The sequence below is a fragment of the Zeus faber genome (assembly GCF_960531495.2).
Source record: "Zeus faber genome assembly, chromosome: 3".
Taxonomy (NCBI): domain Eukaryota; kingdom Metazoa; phylum Chordata; class Actinopteri; order Zeiformes; family Zeidae; genus Zeus; species Zeus faber.
Genome location: NC_137190.1, coordinates 4,765,805 through 4,785,594, shown reverse-complemented (window position 1 = coordinate 4,785,594; position 19,790 = coordinate 4,765,805). Strand labels below are relative to the sequence as shown.

Here is a 19,790-nt window from a genome sequence, read left to right as displayed (position 1 = left end):
ATCCTACACAACGTCTTCTCTGCGGATTGCAAGGTCTGGAACAATGCCTGAACTAATAAGTCTGCATATTGTAATAACCTCCAAAAACGTGATCAGTTGGACCTTTGTTATGTCATAACACCCGCACTCGTTTCGTAGGATTCTGAAACAGCCTATTTCATAATGCGGTTGTTATTACGTCCTGCGGGAGTATGTAATAACACACCAAGAGTGGACTTTTCTAGTACTCCAGTGCGACAAATACTAGCAGTAACCACCGCATTATGTCAAAGGTTTTTACAAAATTCAGCAGAACTTGTTATATATGACCGCTGTTCACGTTCAAGGTGTTTGTTACAAAATTTGGCGTGCCATTACTAGATGCAGGTGTAATTACATGATAAAGGTCAAATGTCTTCATTTTGACCAATTATTACTCCATGCAGTGCTATTGCACAGTGAGTTGTTACAAGGTCCATATAAATATGTGATAAAATAAAAAAAAATAAAAAAGAATTATCCCTGCATATGTGTGTGTAGCATAGCAACACTTCACACTTGAGTGCTGCTGCTGTAATTGTTGGTCTCGGTGGATTTTCTAACAGAAAGAGGAGCAGGAGCTCCAGGCAGCCCTCCCCCAGACCACACACAGACTAGTAATTGCTCAAAGTGCGAGTCAGGAGCTGCTACATCAGGATCTCCCTCCGTAAAGGCAGGTATTTCAGCTGCCAGTACGACGCCACAGCCTGTACTTGTGAAACGGCACGTTGCTCTCCGGCGGGTCCCGAACGCCGGAGAGAACCGCGATGTTCCGGCGCCACTCAAACTGAAGCTCGCCCGCCCCGTGCGTTGGGAAAAGAGTCGGTGTTAAGTCCCGAGGTGGAAAGGGCTCGCCACACGTCTCAGTAACCCCTTTCTTTGTTAAAGTAAATCCTGAGTTGTCTTGCAGGGTAAAGAAAACACAGAGAAGTGTGCTCTATAAAGAGGGCAGATGTGTGCCATCTTTAATGGATAGTATGACCCAAATTCCTTCACATCCAGCCTGCAAGGGAGATAGCTCTGATTTGACATATGTAGATGTATATATAGCTTAATCGGACCCTCTCAAGCCATTCCCTGTGGACCTTGTAGGCGTGGTTCCTCTGTCAGAGTTACATTTAATTACCACACCTCAACAATGACCTTATCTGTTGATAGGCGCTTCTGTCAGCCCCTGATAAGAACTGGTTTGCGCGTGGACATATTGTGTTGGGAATAAAGGGAGAATCCAAAGGCGGCTGCGCTGCCCGTAATATCCTTCTGTGTTCTGTTGCAGAGGCTCTTCCTGTGTGTTATCCACAGTGTTTCAAGGCGAACGGGTCCGCTCCTGTCAATTTTCAAGTATTTCCACTTGAAAATCTAACGCTGTATCATAATATCACCCAAAAAAATACATCCGATTCTGATGTTATCGTACCTTTCTTTCCTTTTGCAGCAAAGTTATATTTCCAGTTAAAATCCATATACAATTGCAAATGCAACGATACAAAGATTACGAGAGGTTTGTCCAAACTATCTCCGCATGACCAGGCCAGACCACTCTCATAATGTTATTGGTGATGTTAGATAAAATGGCGCATATTGAGTTCACACCAAGGCAAGTTTAGGCTACAGATACAACCTTTGGAAAAAGGTTTACGCTGCCCTTTCCTGCCCGACAGAACAAATCAATATTGCCAATACAATTAGTTTTGCCATCGCAGCAGGACAGCTGCTACCCATGACACGATGCAAAGGGCCGTGAACAGCACATCTCAACAAGTGTCAAACCCCTCTCCATGAGATCTGTTTCAGTCACGTCGCCTGAGATGCTTGGAGGTGTGTCTCCATGCGTTTCTTTCTCTGTGCTTGTGTACGGTGTGCGCCTGTGGGGGAAGGGCCCCCGTTCCCACCTGGTGCCCCCTCTCCATCATCGGAGGGCCGTGGCCGCGGCCACAGGCCGCAGGACCCCGGCGAGCATGGCTCTGGGAGGCTACGGTAATGACACACTCCATCACCGCTGGTGGCAGACCACAGTGGACTCAAGACGCAGGCGAGCCATCATAAAAGCTCTAACAGCCTCAAATACCAATCACAGAACAAGGGCAACAGTCACTACATTCCTCTGCTCCGACCAAAGCTCCGGGCAGCGTGATGGAAGCCTCCGTGCAGTGGTGGCTGAAGGCTGGCAGCGGCTGATACCTGGTCCGTCGTACACAATGAGCAGTTTGGGGACATGTCATTATAATCATGAATCTAACAGCTCGTTCCACCAAAATCTGCTGACAACCAGGTGTGAGCCTGTGGATTTGCAAAAAAATAAATAAATAAAATAAAATAAATTAAAACACCAAATTACTAAATCCAGCAACAAAGGGAAACTTGAGAAATATTGATCAAAGCTCATTAACAGCTTCTTTGGTCACTGAGTGATGATAGGTCTATTGAAATGCCCCCAAATCAATTTCCGATCGAAATATATAAAATAACAGGAGCCAACCGTCGCATGAGTAAAATAGGTTTTGCTGCGCACATCGATAGCCCAGGTTGACGGGGCGGAGCCTGTCCATTCAGAACAAGCCGCATGGAGAGTGCACAACGCTGAATCAATGGCAGAAAATGGATTTTAAATCCAGCGCTCATTGACATTTAACGTTTTCCTTCATTAGGCTGCATAGGGCAGGAGGAGTAATTGCGAGCAGAAGCCGCAGCCGCATTGGAAACACAGGAACCCATTGATCCGACGGAGGCTGTTGAGTCGGAGCCACCCCATCGATTAGGGACCCGCATGCCACGCATTACCCGTCGACTCGACACTCGCTCTGTGTCACCGCGGCCATATTCTACCTGGATAAACACGGCGCACTGTCGTTACCGTCTCCAGCCGCCGCGTGCTCAGAGATGGCCAGCTGTGCCATCGGGCTCACGAGCCAGACAAGGACGCCGGTATCAAGGTTACAGACAGCGTTGTGCGGCGGTATTAACCTGATTTAATCTCATTATCATTCTTCCTGCGGGCGGCGGGGCTCTTAGGCAGGGCGTCAATGATCAGGTAATGAAGTAATGAGCGCTTGCTGCTCCGACGAGCGAGCGCCGCCGTCGCCCTTCACAGGAAATTAAAACATTAGACCCGAATCGCTGAGGAACATCTCGTGTTCTTTACGCATGGCTTGACAACGAATTTAGGCATGGCACTCACACCGCTTAATCTTACGATAAACGGATTCAGACCTTGATACGGATGTATATGCTGCATGAAACCTATTGTATACTTGCAGTATTCATGATGATGATTTGAAGATATTGAATAGATTACATTTCTTACGATATCAACATCGCATCACCTTCCAGTCGACGTTCGGAGCCAAACCAAGATGTCAACATCGACTCCCTGACACGCGTGTTAAGCACACGGAGGCCTGACGGCTTCTCACTCCGTCTCCCGAGTTCGTTGAGGAGAAGCATCCTTGACTGACGCTTGCCATGCGCTCGACTGACAGTTTGCAGTCGGTTGTCTGGGACGGCTCTCGGGTTTTTATTCCGCTTCGCAGTTATCCTCCCAAAAAAAAAAAAAAAAGGAGTAATGAAGCCGTCTCACACTGTGCCCCCTGTTCGCTTTCTTAATTAAACAGAGTTTCTCAAATCTGTGTCAGACTTATTGAACATGTCCGGCACACAAAGGACCGCAAAGGCCTCTAATTAACGTGCCGATATGAAAACATGCACAGCACAGCAAAAAAATAAAAATAAAAAATAAAAATAAAAAGAGAAATAAAATCTGAGTTTGAGAGTTTTCAAACGATCGCGGCGATATCCCACACGGAGAAGAAGGGGAGGAAGAAGGATGGGAGGTGGATGGAGCGTGATCAGGGCATCATGAGGCAAAGTGGAGCTCCACCGCGGACGCCGTCGCCGACCTAATGTTCCGCAGCCGGCGGCACCCGTTCCCGCGCTAATGGCTGATGAGCTGCTTGGCAGGTGAGGGAGCGACGCTCACGCCCTTCCACCTCAGCGGCACCGCTAACGCGCTCACGGTCGGCGGGGACGAAGCGGCGGCGGAGCGACGCCAATCCTCAAGGCGGAGGAGCCTCCGCGGCGCCATTAGCCGCGCGCCTAATGAAACGGACCGGGATCCCATCAGCCTGGCGCGACGACGCCGGCGGTTGGGCCGAGGACTCGCTGCGTCGCCGCCTGGGGGAGATAGTGAGGACGTTCTGAGACGAAAACATTTACCGTCGCACACAAAGTGCCACCTGCTCCAGAACGACGGCTAATCGCTCCCCACCAACTGTAACACACACGGGAGAGCAAACGGCGGCGGAAAATAATGGAAGAGGAAAGTGTGAAGGTGCGGAGGGAGCGGCAGTGATGAAAAGAAAGGTAGACGGGAAGACAGAGTGAGAGAGAGAAGCAGAGAGAGAGAGAGAGAGAGAGAGAGAGAGAGAGAGAGAGAGAGAGAGAGAGAGAGGGGTAACGCAGAGGGAGGGAAAGGAATTTGAAAAGGAACTCTGAACCGAATCTCACAGCCCCACTGAGGCAGCCGCCACGACACGGAGAGCGTACATGTGTTCAGAGAGACAATGAGCAGCAGCATGGTGTGCGCGCACACGCACACGCACACACACACACACACACACACACGGTTTGCATTGCGCCGCTAATGGAACCAATAACAGCTCAGCGTCTGTCCATCAAAACAATGAATGTAAGGCATTACTGCATCTGAGACGGCGACGCCCGCCCCCCGCCCCCGCCCCCTCCGGATGATTTAGGAGCCTAACGAGATGAATGACGTGGATGTTGATGTGGTTGCACCGTCAGCCGGGCGTCTACCAGTTCCGGCCCCGTAGACGCCTCCTCATTACGCCGTCCTCACGCTGCCCAAGCGTCCACGGCGCCGACGGCCACGCGGCAGATTAATCCATCAACGGGAAATGACTTACATTGTACTTCAGTAATGTGGGCAAAATTATTGTGAGCAATAATTAGCAATGCATATATATATATATATATATATATATATATATATATATATATATAGGAATATCCAAACTTAATTAAGATTGTAAATGCCATTTGTTGCTTTTTTACATTATTGCTTTTGCTCTAATGTTGTTGGAATGACTAGGTATTATTTAATTCTATTATTTAAATGATCAAACCAAGAAAATGACCACTCCATCGGCTATAAAAATACACAGCAGATGCAGCCCTGTTGTCATGTACGATGGTTCTGTGATTCATGTACTAAAATACATCTCTTTGTAGATTGGAGTCGTCGTCGCCTGCTACCTCTGAAGCTGTGATATTAAGATTTTCCCACTGGGATTAATGAAGCACATTCTAATCTTATCAAATTTAAATTTCAACTGTCAGCTCTTTTCTATATATTCATTATACAGGACTTCATGCAGATTGTCTCCTGAAAGCTTGTTTCTGGGGCTACATTAGGGTATTGTTGCTACGCTGGGAAACAGAACATCATTGTTGCCTAATTTGCATGAATGTAATCTGACTAATGTGTTTAAGAAAGCGTGTGCCTTTACAACATAACCCTTTGTGAGGATCTGGAAGTGCATCCTTGTGGAACAGTTCCATCTCACCTCATCCCGGTTAATTGTCCGTTTTACCATCTGTACCACTTCCATGACGATTATCGCTAAATATGAATTATGTATCATTTCCATCGGCACCGGTACAGAGGCTCGTGAGCAGCGGCGGCGTCGACGGATTTGCATTTTCAAAAGGCAGAGTCACCTGTCGGGGACGAGACCCAACACGGGGCTCAATAAGACTTGACTTTAAATGGAAGGGCACACAGCACATAAATGCAAAATGTTATTCCGGCAGTGGGCTCATCCTGGAGTGAAGCTCACGGCTGATTAGTCGACAAAGCTGTTAAGATGACAATACAGCCACACCATGTTCCTCACATTATCACAAAGAGCTGCTGCTGCACACCGATCAGCCACAACATTAAAACCAGTGAGAGGTCAAGTGAATTACATGGATCAGCTGGTTCCAATGGCACCTGTCAATGGGTGGGATATATTATTATTATATATATACTGTTATATATTATTATTATATTTGGGATATATTAGGCAGCAAGTGAACAGTCAGTTGTTGAAGTAGATGTGTTGAAGCAGCGTAAGGATCTGAGCCACTTTGACAAGGAGCACATTGTGATGCTGGACGACTGGGTCAGAGCATCTGCAAAACCACAGGTCTTGTGGGCTGTTCCCAGTACGCAGTGGTTACTACCCACCAAAAGTGCTCCAAGGAAGGACGACCAGTGAACAGGTGACAGGGTCATGGGGGCCCAATGCTCATTGATGCGTGTCGACAGTGAAGGCTAGCCGTCTGGTTCAATCCCACAGAAGAACTACTGTAGCACTGTAGTGTAAAGGTGTTGTGGTGAAAAGGTGAATGTTGCTATGACAGAAAGGTGTAGAACACACAGTGCATGGCAGCTTGCTGCATATGGGAGCGCTCAGAGTGTCCATGCTGACCCCTGTCCTCCACCCAAAGCACCTACAATGGACATGTGAATGTCACAACTGGTCCATGGAGCAATGTAAGAAGGTGGCCTGGTCTGATGAATCACCCTTTCGTCAACATCATGTGGATGACCGGCTGCGTGTGCATTGTTTACCCGGGGAAGAGATGGCACCAGGATGCATTATGGGAAGAAGTCAAGCCGGGCAGAGGCAGTGTGATGCTCTGGGTAATGTTCTTCTAGGAAACCTTGGGTCCTGACTTTATGTGGATGTTACTTTGTCATGTACCACCTACATAAACATTGTTGTAGACCAAGTACAGCCCTCCATGGCAACTGTATTCCCTGATGTCAGTGGCCTCTTTCAGAATGATAATGCTTCCTGCCACGCTGCAGAAAATTGTTCAGGAATGCTTTGAGGAACATGACAAAGAGTTCAAGGTGTTGACTTGGGTGGAGCATCTGTGGGATGTGCTGGAGCAACAAGCCCGATCCACGGGGGCCCCACATCACAACCTCCAGGACTTAAAGGATCTGCTGCTAACGTCTTGGTGCCAGATACCACAGGACACCTTCAGTGTCAGGTGGAGTCCATGTCTCCACGGGTCACAGCTGTTTTGGCGGCACCAGGGGGAGCTTCATATGGTGGCCGATCGGTGTACAACACGAGCACCCTCTCTCCCTCCCTCCCTCCCTCCCTCTATTTACCGGTCTCTATTTACCATAAACACCAAATTGTGCATGTGGTCAATCACTCTGTTCCGTCACCCGAATGAAACACCATTGTTCCATCTTAAACGACCCCGCCCCCTTCCCTCAAATACCCTGTGTACACTGTTTACCTGTCTCTCGCTGTCTAACCCCCCTCCCGTCTCTCTCGCCCTCTCTCGGGGAATGTGCATATCGCTGGTCAGGTAACGTTTCGCTGTAAGAATAAGGCACTACACTGAGAGATGGGGAGAGAGATACGTTGACTGAATTGTTACTATGAACTATCAAATCATTCCGTGGAAACCTGTGACATGTTTGCGATAATCTGTTTGGTGGAGTCGGGGTTTCGGTAAAAACCAGTATTTAAAGTGTTTCAACCTCACTGGGCTCTATGAGCAAGACAGGCACGCAGCAGTACTTTGCTCCTGCTGCGGAGCCGTTTGACGTGTGGCGCCTTTGTGTCACGTCGCGCCGCGGCTTTCCGGAATATCTTATCGCCGCCGGAGCCTTTTCAGCCTCCCTACACTAATCAGGAGACGGCTCCGCTGGTGGATGAGCTTAATGGATGAACGACGTGAGCGGAGGCGGCAACAATGGCGTTCATTTAAGGTGGGGGAGGTTTATTTACTGCCCGATTCCACGGACAACAATTAAACCAGTTTCATGCCGATTGCTGCTTTAAAGTGGTTGTGCGCACTCCGGTGAGGGGAGAATATTTTGGTATGAAGTAACTCATTTGGTCTCAGCCCCCACAGTGGAATGCTGCACTGCTTCATAAACTGGAGGAATTTGACGTGAATTAACCCAGGAAGCTTTTCACAGGATTGTACTGTAATGATGACTTCATTTCAGAAATCGCTTTACTGATGGAATATCTACATAGCGGCTGACCTGGTTTTGACCATGTGTGGCACACTTCTGGTAAAATATATATCTAAACCCTGACTAGAGGTCATGCTATACAGTAGACGGTATAGAACAATGGTAGAACTATTGGTATTAATATTTAACGAAATAATGAAATAAAGTCCTAAATAAAAGGCTTATCCCTTTCTCACCCTACAGCCACAAACGTATTTCAATTTGGTTTTATGAGGCTTTGTTTCCGTTTCATATTTGCAGATGTTTATCTTTCGACACTTGTGTTGCGACACTGTCTCTGTTACACCGCTGCGTCCATTAGAGCCCAAATATCATCTTAATGACAAATACCAATACCTTCAACAGATCCTTCTCTGCTCTGTCCCATTAGCCCGGCATTGCTTCTTCCTCGACTCGCCATCATCATTTCTCAATGAGATGTAATTGGCAGCGTCACAACTTGATGGCAATGCGTTTATGCTAATTTAGGATTATATGCTCGCACTTCTCATTTATAGTTGATTGGTGTTTACTTCAAACTCGCACTCTTTCACTAGCAAACCACAATTTCCGGTGGAATTTATGTTTTTTAAGTCATGGCGGAACATTTTCACACAAATATAAGTGGGGCGAGACATACGAAGGGATGGAACCCGCCGAGAGGGAAGGAGCGGGAGCGACGAGCCAATCAGATGTGCAGAGGAGAAGCTGTTGTCTGGAGCCCATCGCAGGGGGAACCAGTAACTTTCAACTCAGGCGCCGCTTGAAGGTGAGCTTTCATATCACATCTGAAGATTACAGGTGCGGCCTGGCAGAGGATAAGCCGGGCGCCTGGAGAAACGGAAGGAGAGGTGAAGGAGCTGACGCCGAGGAAAGGGGGGAGGGTCCTTTTTTTTGAGGGGGGAAGGGGATGGCCGGGGGTGGGGGGGGGGGGGGGGCAGCCAAACAGCAGGACGCGACCTTCTGCAAATCACACAGAGGAGGCCTGCGATGCTGCATGACACGCAGCGCCAATGTTATTACAGAGCATTGCCATTTTTTGGACCAAAACAAACAAAAAAAAAAAAAAGGTGGCTGTCATGGAAAGAGGGGTGTCTGTGTATCTCTACAAGGAGAATACCATCAATTTAATTTGCAATATTCCCCAAATTGCAATTACACACTACAATTATGTCACCGTGTGACCTTGCCTCGTCTTCACAAAGACGTGCTCGGAGGACTGCAAGTAATTTCACACAAATTCACTCGCACGCGTCTGTAAGCAAGCGAGGAACGGGGGCAGATACCAATAAAAGATAACTATTAGACCCAGTGCGGTACAATCAAGGGCTCCGTAATGGCAACGGATTTGAAGAGGTGATTGAAAAGGTAATTTCCTCAATTTTAGTTCTTGATTTTCTTATAAATACAGTTTGAGTTGGGGGACATATTAGGGATGTCTAATCTACATAATGGAATTCATTTATATTTGAAGGATTTTAATTTGGATCTTCATAACATAATAAACATAAGCATCATTTAGCAGGGGGAGATGGGAAAAGGGAGGGTCTGGGATCTGTCCATAGAAGGGCCTGGCAGCCAAGAGCATGAAACCAATTTAAACAATTTGTTTCTTGAATTACAAATATAAAGCCCGAACTTCCTGATCGTCATGTCCTTCAACAAGTCAATCAGGAGAGACGTTCCAAGAAAGTATATTTTCCCACATCAGATATTCACCATTGACATGTTTTCTCATCTTCACCTTCATCCGCTCGAGGACAACTTCCATATGGGGGACAACAGGGAAGACACCTTAAGAAGGGGTCACAGAAGGAGGACTCACCTTCAGGAGGGCCAGGCTGCAATGGGTGGGCAACATTATTAACATTATATAACATGAACTGTATTAGGTATAAGTATTGAAAAATATATAATATATTATATCAATAAGTATTATAGTAAGTTAAGGCATAATTTCCGGAGGCAAATCCAAATTTTATAGCAACTGTGGTTTTGATTAATTTGCTTGTGTCCATGAAATAAAATCTGTGAAATTCAAAGGCCGTCCAAACGTTTCATCTAGAAATTAATCAATCTCCTCTAGGGTGTATATTTGATCGTCTGGACAGTCTGTGTCGGCAACGGACATAGAGTTGGTTCTATACTCGGTTCCCTCTTCTTAGTAACCGGTGGTACAGTCTCTACCACCCGCACCGACTCTGCTTCCTCCGCTGATGAAGAGTCTTCCTTCCCTGGCACACAGGGAGCCGGGACAGAGCCCCCCTCCCCTGGCCCACATGGAGCCAGGACAGAACCCCCCTCCCCGGCCCACAGGGAGCCGGGATGGAGGCCCGTTCCCCTGGCACACAGGGAGCCCAGACAAAGCCCCCTCCCTGGGCACACAGGGAGCCGGGAGAGAGGCCCCCTCCCCTTGCACACAGGGAGCCGGAATAGAGACCCGCTCCCCTGGCATTCAGGGAGCCGGGACAGAGCCCCGCTCCCGGGCCCATAGGAGCCGGGACAGAGACCCCTCCCCGTACGGTTGTACGGTTAGGGGGGTTAGGGTTAGGGTTCCCTAGGCACACAGGGAACAAAATATATGATTTCTCCGATCATTGACAAAAACTCAAAATGACGACAATAGTAATCGGACAAATCACAATATATATATATATATATATATATATATATATATATATATATATATATATATATATATATATATATCCCTAAATATTCACAACATTTAAATTTTATTATTATTTTTTTTTTTATAAATTAAAGGGGCTGCATGTTCTCAGCCTTGGGATTCTGGGTTTATTTTCCATGTAAGTGACTGACAGCTCATCAAACTGTGGTTTCAAACTAGGTTGAGAAGTCAAGTCAAGTCAAGTCACACTTTATTTATAGAGCGCATTTCATACCAGAGCAACACAATGCGCTTTGTAAAGAAATACAAAAAAGAAAGAGAGAACGTAGTTGTCAGCCGGTCATTACAAAAGAATGCCCCTGAAACCACAGCAACAACAAAAGCAACAACAAAGACAACAAAAACAACAATAAAAGCGACTCCAACCACAGTGGCAGCAACAGCCACAGAAACAACGGCAGCAGCAACACCGACACCAGCAGCAACAACAACAGCAGCAACACACACACAAAGACGTCACCGGAACTGGAAGTAGTAGCTCTCACCGGAACTAGAAAGGTCCCCCAGGTTAGAGATGGTTATGTCGAGGTATAAGGCTATGTTAAGTTGAGGAATAAGGCAAGCGAGAGTCAAGTTTAAGTACAAGGTTAGCAGCAGCAACGACAACACCAGTTAAGGTATAAGGTTAGTGGCACCAACAACAGCACCAGCAGCAACGACAACACCAGCAGTGACAATACCAGCAGCAGACAACAGCAGCAACAAAAACAGCAACAGCGCACAAGCAAAGATGTCACCGGGACCGGAAGTGGTCGCTCTCACTGGAACCAGAAATCTCCTCATCTGTATGGAGTCAACAGTGTGTACCATCTCATCTCAACGAAGTAACGCAGATCAAAGACGTCACCGGAACCGGAAGTGGTAGCCCTCACCGGAGCCCTCATCTTAATCCATTCACGGTCTTTAATTAGCGTCCCTAAATTACGGGTCAAGTTTTTCATTCTGACCTCGGGAGGGAGATACTTTTACCTCCCTTTGAATCTCTCTGAAAACAAACCCTTCATATTATCCTCTCACTGTAATATCACAACAGAAACTACAGCAGCAGCAACATCAATTCCAGCAGCAGCAAAAAAAAAAACAACAGCAAAAAAGACAACAGCAACGCACATGCAAAGAAGTCACCGGAACTGGAATTTGTAGCTCTCACCGGAGACGGAGAAGTCACTCAGGTTAGAGACGGTTAAGTTGAGGTATAAGGTTAGAGGTGTTTAAGTTAGGGTATCGGGTTAGAGATGCTTCATTTTAGCCATAAGGTAAGCGAGGGTTAAGTTTAGGTATAAGGTTAGCAGCAGCCACAGCACCAGCACCAGTAACACAGACAGACAGACAGACAGACAGACAGACAGACAAGCGTCAGTCAGTCATAGACTGTACCGAACAGCAAGGTTTTTAACCTGCTTTAAAAAGTATTCAGTGTGGGGGGCCTCTCTCAGGTCCCTTGGGAGGATATTCTATTTACTTGGGGCATAGATACAGAAAGCAGCTTCTCCTGCTTTAGAGTTGGTACGAGGGACAGTTAAAAGACCACTGCCTGTGGACCTGAGAGTTCTTGCTGGTTCATGTATAATTAGCATTTATTTTATATACTGAGGTGCAAGGCCATTTATAGCTTTATGTACAAGTAGCAGAATCTTAAAATCAATTCTAGTTTTGACGGCGTGCCAATGTAGAGATATAAGAACAGGTGTGATATGTTCATGTTTTTTTGTCCCAGTGAGAACGCGTGCACTGTTGAACTGTAGCCGCTGCACAGCTGATTTCTGGATTACAGTAGTCCAATCTACTTGTTATGAATGCATGGATTAATTTTTCGGAGTCTGCTTTTGACAGGAAGCCTCTTAATTTTGAAATGTTTTTTAGATGGTAGAAGGCTGATTTTGTGATTTGATTTATATGGCTCTTAAAATTTAGATTGCCATCTATGATTACACACAGATTTTCTGGCTTCATTCTTGCTCTCCAGGGACAGAGAACTAAGACAAGCTGCAATTTTCTGTCTTTGGGCCTTTGCACCAAAGATGAGTATTTCTGTTTTGTCTTTGTTCAGTTGTAAAAAGTTCTTTTACATTCACGCATTAATATCAATGATACACTGAGTGAGGGAGTGTATGGGGAGTAGGTCATCAGGAGATAGGGATATGTACAGTTGTGAATCATCTGCATAATTATGGCAATTTAATTTGTGTTTCTTTACAATATGTGCCAGTGGACGCATATAGAGGTTAAACAGTAATGGTCTCAGAATCGAACCTTGGGGCACTCCACATACAATATCCACTTTTTTTTTACACAAAATCTCCAATGGACACGAAAAACTGCCTGTCCTGTAGGTAGGTTTTGAACCAATTTAGAACCGGGCCAGATGGGCCGACCCATTTTTGTAATCTCGCTAATAAAATCTGATGGTCAACAGTGTCGAAGGCAGCACTGGGATTCAGGAGCAGAAGAACAGATCGCTTTTTTGCATCAGTGTTTATGTGTAGATCGTTCAGAACTTTAATAAGTGCGATTACTGTGCTATGGTGGGGTCGAACGCCAGATTGACAGGTGTCTAAAAGTCTGTTTGAGGTTAGACAGTTGTGAAGCTGAAGTTAAACTGTTTTTTCAAGTATTTTGCTGAGGAAGGGCAGGTTGGAAATGGGCCTGTAGTTGGCAATACCTGTTGCATGGAGATTGCTCTTCCTCAGGAGTGGTTTAATGACAGCTGTTTTAAATGCTGCAGGGAATATACCTGATTGAAGAGAGACGTTTTAAATGTCTAATACGTCATGTGCTAGCATTTAAAAAGTGTTTTTATAAAAATGTGGTGGGGGGGGGGGGGGTCCAGGCAGCAGGTGGAGGACCTTAGCTAACCAACAATATCGTCCAGTCTTTTTATGTCTAAGGGGACAAAATGAGACATGGCAGCAGTCGTATTACTGGGGAACTGAAGGGTAGGTTCATTTCTGGATGTTGAGGCACTAATATTCTGTCTGATAGCTATAATTTTATTACTGAAGAACTCCTCACATTTTTCAGTGGAGAGCATCTCTGATGGTTGTAAATGGTTGTAAATGGTGGATCAACAGTGAAGGACAGCACTTTACTATTGTTGCGGTTTTCATTAATGATTTTCGAGAAGAAAGACTGGTCTGTTTAATTTCTATATTGTATCGATTACATTACATTGCATTTAGCAGACGCTTTTATCCAAAGCGACTTACAATTATTCAAACACCCACAGCCATCAGGAGCAATTAGGGGTTAAGTGTCTTGCTCAAGGACACTACAGCATGCTAGCAGGAGGAGCCTGAGATCAAACCAGCAACCTTTAGATCACTAGATGACCAGCTCTACCTCCTGAGCTACCATCCCGGCAACACTCTCTCTTAAGCTGCCTAATAACTGCTCCATTTCTCCAGGGGGCTTTTTGTTTTTTTATGTTTGTAGTTTTAACAGGTGCAATCTTATCAATGATATTTTGTATTTTGGAGTTGAAGTTGCTCACAGGATCCTCAGTTGATGATGCCTTGAACTCATTTACAATTTTCTTAAAGGTTTCAATAGTATTATTGTTAATGCTACGTTTTTTAATTGTTCGGGCACTCCTCTGATGTACAGGAAAAGCAGATACGTCGAAGAAAATGCAACAGTGATCTGAAATAGCAACATCCATGACACAGGGTACAGTGATATTTAGTCCTTTTGATATGACTACTCCAGAGTATGCCCCTTATTGTGGATGGGTCCAGAAACATGCTGAGTGAGGTCAAATGCCTCCCATAGGCTAATGGAGTGTTGAGCATCTGGGTCTGGGTTTGATTATCAACATGAATATTAAAATCACCTGAGATAATTACACAATCATAATCAGTGGAGACCTTGGACAGTAGCTCAGAGAATTCATCAAGAAAGCCACATTTAGATGTTGGTGGCCGATAGACAGCGATGATTAAAATCGGGGCACTGGAGTTAATAGATATGGCAAAGTGTTCAAAAGATGTGAATTCTCCAAGGAGGATTTCCTTGCAGGTACAGTTATCAGAGAAGACAGCAGCTATTCCACCTCCTCTATGGTCAGCTCTAGTGGTTTGGATGAACTTGAAATTAGGAGGTGCTGTCTCAATGAGTGCGACTGAGCCATTTCTATCCAGCCAGGTCTCCAAATTCCGGTTATGAGTACTTATAAGCTCATTAACTAAAAATGAGTTGTTAGTTAGTGACCTTACATTTAATAGAGTTATTTTTGTTGTTCTGGGTGCATGGCTTTGCGGGGTACTGAGAGTTTGAGTCCGAACTGGTAGTAAATTATTTAGATTCCTGTATGTTACAGGGAAGTTACGTTATTTCGGTCTATGTTTTATAAGAACAGGAATTTGTAGAGCAGAGTGACAGTCATTAATGTCAGAGTGGATCGGACCCACCAAACATCAGCAACGAACAGAAGATTTCAGCGTAAGTTCCAATGTTTAAGGCTAGGAGGTGTGATCCGTGAAAGTTTGGATGAACTCCATCATGTCTGAAGACGTTTGGACGGTTCAAGAAGGTGCCGAAGTTGTCCACAAACGGTAAGTTGAGGGAGCAGCAGTATCCCTTGAGCCATGTGTGTAGCTGAAGGACACGCGTGAATTTTACGTCTCCAAAGCTGGGACACGGCAGCGGGCCGGAGACGATGAACCAGCGGTCCGACTGTAGAAGACCTTCAGAAAGCTTCGTAAAGTCTTCTTAAGTGTCTCAGATTGTTTGTTCCTGAGATCGTTGGTTCCGACGTGGATGAGAACAGTGGAGGCAGACGGGTTTTGATCGAGGAGCTGTGGGATTCTGGAGTCTATATCCCGGACAAGAGCACCCGGGGAGCAGACGGTTTTAGCCGCAGGCAGGGTGATGTGTCGAACAATGGAGGAGCCTACAGTGAGCATGGATGGAGGTCCGGCAGCAGAGGAGCTCCGAGGGACAGCAGCAGCAGCCGAGCCAGGAGAGCACCGTCCTCCCAGAGGTGGCGCAGGCAGGCGGTCCAAGTCAGTGGCTGCAGGGCGGCCCCGACGGGCGGAGATCGCGCTGCGGGAGCCGAGGCGGCGGTCTGCGGTGGCTGAAAAAAGCGGGGCAGGCGGTGGCGGACGAGCCACCAACTGGCTTGGGAGCGGAGGACGGGAAGCCGATGGATAGTCTGGCGGTAGTGGGAACAAGGTCGGCGGCGGTAGAGACCGTCTTGGTGCCCTCGATGCCACGGTGGACTGTGAGCCCCCCCAAAGGAGGGAATTCCTGCATATCTCTGGCATCGACTGTGGGCTCCAGGGCTTTTAAATCTATTCTCCAGAGTCTCCGGCATAGAGCGGCGCAAGGAGCGCACGCAACGCTGGCCAAGGCTCACCGCCAGGGTCCAAGGCTTTGTGGTGGAACAGGTCTGGGACTTGGGCTATGGTTCCTCTATCACCGGCAGTGAGAATGGATATGGGCCATGGGATAGTGGAGTCTAAGTCTGGTCCGACCACAGCGAAGGACATGGAGCCGGGGATGTGCTTAGCCTGAGCGCTAGCGATGGAGGTCAGACGCACAAACAGTTGATCCTTATTCTTCACGTCCTCAAGCAGGCTGTGGATGTCTTTGAAGACCGACTTCTCTAGAGCGCCGAGCCTGTCGACCAGGCGCAAACAGTTCCCACAATCCGTGGAGGTAGGCATCGATGCCGACATAGTTAGCAATATGCTAGGCTAACAGGCTAGCTAGCATTAGCCGAGCGCTAGCCAAGCGCTAGCCAAGTCAGAGTCCACGTTCCAAAATCCGAAAAGACAGTTCAAAGCCAGGAAAGAGTAGGGATATCACAGTGTAAATAATCCGAGATCCGTAATCCAAAATCAGAAAGTAGGTACGATAACTAATCAGCCATAATACTGAGTTTCCACTGAGTAAGGGTTGATATGATAGTACGTACAACAAGAGGTTCTCATCTAACGTCCAGAGCGCTCTAATATTATTATATACTATATATTATTTACAGTGAATTGAGCAGCAATTGATCCAAAATACAGTGATAAGCCTTACGATCGATTGCGAACAGGAAAAGCATACTTGTACAACAGGGTTGAAAACACAACCAGGCACCTGAGTAAACGGTTCAATTTTAACCAGATGCCTTGTGCACCATTGGCAGTGTCACGAGAATCATTTGGAAAAACGGCTTTTATGGGAGAAAAAGAAGAACGAGCTGAACCGAATGCGTGGCCAGACTGTGATTCACGAGGTGAAGATCCACCTTTGAATGACAAATGAGGGATCAGTTGTCACTACAAGCACGGCAATCTGGACACATCAACAGACCGAATAAATAATAAATAAAAAAAGCCGGCGTTTGACAGGACAATGACTGGTGTGTTTTAGCCAAAGTATTCACCAACGGAGAAACAGCAGCAGGCAGCCAAACTGAGACACACCTTAAGAGGAGCCATTAAGACCAAGAGTTTGTCTTTATAAGATATACACATATATATACACACATACATATACATATATATATATATATGTGTATATATAGATGTATATCTATCTATCTAGATATATAGCGATAGAGATAGAGATATATAGTATATTATCATTATAGTAGTGATAATAATAATGCTATTGTAATAATAGTAAAAGCAATATGTACCACCATTCTAACCTGCCCAGCTGTGAAACCATTATGAATTGCAAATCAGAGGTTCCTTAAGTGAAAATAAAAGGTTTGGTAATTTTTTTCACAGGAGGAAATCCACAGTAATACTTCTCATTTTATATTAGTGTTGTCAGTGTTGTTAACAAGTCAAAAGAACAGAGCAATTTACTGTCATCAACCTAATGACATGCATTACAACTGTTCCCATTGTGTTGCATTATTCATTACATTTCTACCCAGCCATCCATCCACCCCTCCACCCATCCACCCACCCACCCACCCATCCATCCATCCATCCATCCGACCCTCCCCCCTCCATCCATCCATCCCTCTGGGCAGGATTGCCATTGATACCTATTCCTATATGTGCCGAGGTTTTCTTGCCGAAAAGTACTGCACTTGATTGGAGCACTCAACGTTCCCTGTTGATTTTGACCTTGTTTGGGTCAAATCTTAATGAAAGGTATTTTTCCTCCTCAAGCTGAAACCACGTTCATAATCACCGTGCTAATTAAACAGCAAACAGCCACTGCTTTCTGCTGCCAACGCTGTGATTCCTTTCCTGATTTAACGATCGCCATTAGTGCCACTGGGGATTTTAATTGCCTTCAATTGTTAATGCTGGACACATCGTGTTCTTGACATAGTTTTATACACACGTTTATAAAAACACTAGTAATAGTACTGAATAATTATATTGAACGGTAAAAAAAAAGCCCTGTTTAGACCTTTTGTTATGAGGCTCTTCAGACCGAAAAACCATGTCAAACAAAAGTCCTTTTTCCTTAATTGACAAGCGTGTTGGGCTGACCTCGGGGGACTGACCCAGATCATGGAGGGATGTTAACTCCCAGCTGGGGTCTACCACAGGGGGGGGTGGGGGTGGGGGCCGGGTCTCCGTCTGACCTGCGACCCCGTCTGGACAGGTGGGCGCCGGGATCGAAACATCAGCACGCGGCGGATCCGATCCCCAGCGGGAAGCCGAGCGGGCGTGGCCGCTTCAGGGGGCCTCGGCAACGACAGTGACTCGACCAAGCCTCTGATCAGAGGTTCAGCAAAAACCCAATTCTGTCCAGTGGAAAGTCTTTTCCACTGGACAGCAGAAAAAAAACAATATTCACCATCAGAATACCACCCAGCTGAAGTGGAATTCCTTAAAAGCTTCTTTCACGTTAGTTGATTGGATTGTGCAGTCCAATAAAACATGGATACAATGGTGTATCTGTTACTAGGGCAACTACCACGTTCTAACCAGTGAGTACAGTCTGTTCCGGACTCTCAGCTCAGGGTTTCTTACCAGTGTTCGGCGGTCGCCGTGGAGACCTTCTTTCGATTATTGCCATGACACCAACCAAACAGATGTGTCACTCTGGTGCTGTTTCCAAAAACGATTTATCTAATGTTACGGACGTTCCTCCAGCTTCTCACGACTAAACAGTGTCCCAGTCGGTGGTGGCTCTGTGCAAATAACATTAATCTGCACGTTATTACCACTAAGCCCCACAAAAGAAAACAGTTTTAAGCCGAATCAAATTGTCATTGTGCAACCTCGGGGTTTGGGTGTTTCAGCGTCCCGGTCATAAAGGACTGTCGCTTGTAGGGTCTCCTATAATGTTAAGACCCACTCTTACTTTCCTTCGGCCCGTTGCCGGCGTGTTGCTCTCTCAGTGTGGGACGCTATCGATTTGAAAAGCAGGTTGACGGACGGACCGCGCCCGAGACGTTCCGCCGCAAGCGAGGGTCCCCCGCGAACCGCTGACGGGAGTAACAGCGGCGGAATCAATACCGCACACTTCCCGCCATGCGTCCCTGTGGGTTTTGGGTTTTTTTCCCAGCGGTGATGGCGCAGGAGCCGCACTCCGCCCACGCCGCTCCTTCCTGTCCACAGGGTCGGACGGGCAAGCATCCAGTCCACTCTCGGGGGAGAGAGTGCGACGGGTGAAGAAGAGAGTGTGGCGGCTGAATTGGACGTCTATAGATGAGCTCGGACGGCGCCCTGCCTCAGAAAAGGTCCTTTGATGCACGGATCGATGAAGTGATTATATGACCGTTATCTTCCACTTCATTATTGAGAGTCCGGGGAGGCGGAATGAGCTCCATGCCGAGTCTGCGGGTTGAATCTGCAAGCACAACCCACAGTGCACCGCACAGCAACACAGCACACGATCTTTGTGACTGTACTACATTTTTCAAATCATCCATAATTCCATAAATACTGTAACTCCACCAACTTTAACTCTAATACATTTCAAAGAAAATATCTGCATTTTCAATGATTCGTTGGGTCCATATCCTGGTAAATGATTATGACGCCACCTACTTATTTTGCAAACTGTATTCGCGATCTGCATGAGCACCATATGCAGAAACCAGGTTAAGTAGTACTTCATGAAGTA

The 19,790-nt window shown here is 46.4% G+C and overlaps 1 protein-coding gene across 1 annotated transcript in view; it reads right to left on the bottom strand.

Annotated features, from left to right (window-relative positions):
• Positions 1-19,790, bottom strand: part of LOC307228414 (protein kinase C-binding protein NELL1-like) — a gene marked incomplete at both ends in the record, with an annotated part of 172,036 nt that overhangs the window by 118,038 nt on the left and 34,208 nt on the right. The window lies entirely within an intron of this gene.